The sequence below is a fragment of the Elephantulus edwardii genome, unplaced genomic scaffold (assembly GCF_000299155.1).
Source record: "Elephantulus edwardii isolate Elephantulus edwardi_28Jun2011 unplaced genomic scaffold, EleEdw1.0 scaffold00457, whole genome shotgun sequence".
NCBI classification, from domain to species: domain Eukaryota; kingdom Metazoa; phylum Chordata; class Mammalia; order Macroscelidea; family Macroscelididae; genus Elephantulus; species Elephantulus edwardii.
The window spans coordinates 413,533-414,962 of NW_006400207.1; positions in this window are offsets into that span (position 1 = coordinate 413,533).

Consider the following 1,430-nt stretch of genomic DNA (forward strand, 5'->3'; position numbering starts at 1 on the left):
ATCATGGTGCTTCCAATTGGCCCAGTGGTGAGAATCTTTGTCTTTATGTTGAGCTTCAATCTATATTGAAGGCTACAGTCCTTGACATTCTGCAGCAAGTACTTTTAGGTCCTCCTCAGTTTCAGTGAGGAAGGTTGTGTCATCTGCATAACGTTAGCCTTACATAACATAACATAACATAACATAACATAACATAACATAACATAACATAACATAACATACATAATGTAACGTAACGTAACGTAGCATAGCGTAACGTAACGTAACGTAACGTAACGTAACATAACATAACATAACATAACATAACATAACATAACATAACATAACATAACATAACATAACAAAAGATGTGTTGCATTGGGGAAATCTGCTGTCAGGATGTTTCCAAAATGCTAAAGAGCAAGGATGTCAGTATAAATACTAAGGTGCATTTGATGCAGGCCATAGTCTTTTCAATTAGTTCATATGTATCTGAAAGTGACTTAAAGATGACAGAAGAAGATTTTATGGCTTTGAATTGTATTGTTAAAGGATTGAGTACCAGGTATCCCATGGACTTCCAAAAGAACAAAAAAGTCTGTCTTGGGGGAAAGATGTTGAAACTTTCTATCATTAATTTTGGAATGTTGGCAGGAGGGATCAGTCTTTGGAAAAAAGACATCAAACTTGGAAAGGTGGAGGATCAGAGAAAGAGAGGAAGATCCTCAACAAGGTAGATTGACATGGTTGTAACAATTGACTTGAGCACATCAGAGATTATGAAAATAGCACAGGAGAAGGCAACGTTCAGACTTGTTCATACGGTCATTATGAGTTAAATTTGATTAACTTAATGATGCCTAACAACTGCAACAACATCTCTCTGGTATATATGACACCTTGTTGATTTGATAGGACATAATAACAAGGATGCATTAGGCAGAATGTTAAATGATCCAGGAAGTATTAAAAGAAGATGGAAAGAATATACTGAGTCACTGTAACCAAAGGAACTGGCAGACACGGAAGAATTTAATGAAATCACATATGAATAAGAGCCTATGGTGATGAAGGAAGAAGTCCAAGCTGCTTTGAAGGAAATAGCAAAAAATAAGGCCCCGGGAATAGATGGTATACCAATTGATGTATTTCAGCTAACAGATACTGCCCTGGATGTGCTCACCAAGTTGTGCCAAGAAATCTGGAGAAAGACCACTTGGCCAACAGACTGGAAGATATTTATATTTGTTCCCATTCCAAAGAAGGGTGACCAAACAGAGTGTAGAAACTATAGAACGATATCATTTATTTCACACGCAAGCAAGATTCTACTGAAGATTATCCAAAAATTACTGGAACAGCACATCAGCAGAGAACTGCCAGAAGTCCAGGCTGGGTTTAGAAGGGGTTGTGGTACTAGGGATATTTAGCTGATGTTAGATGGATTTTAG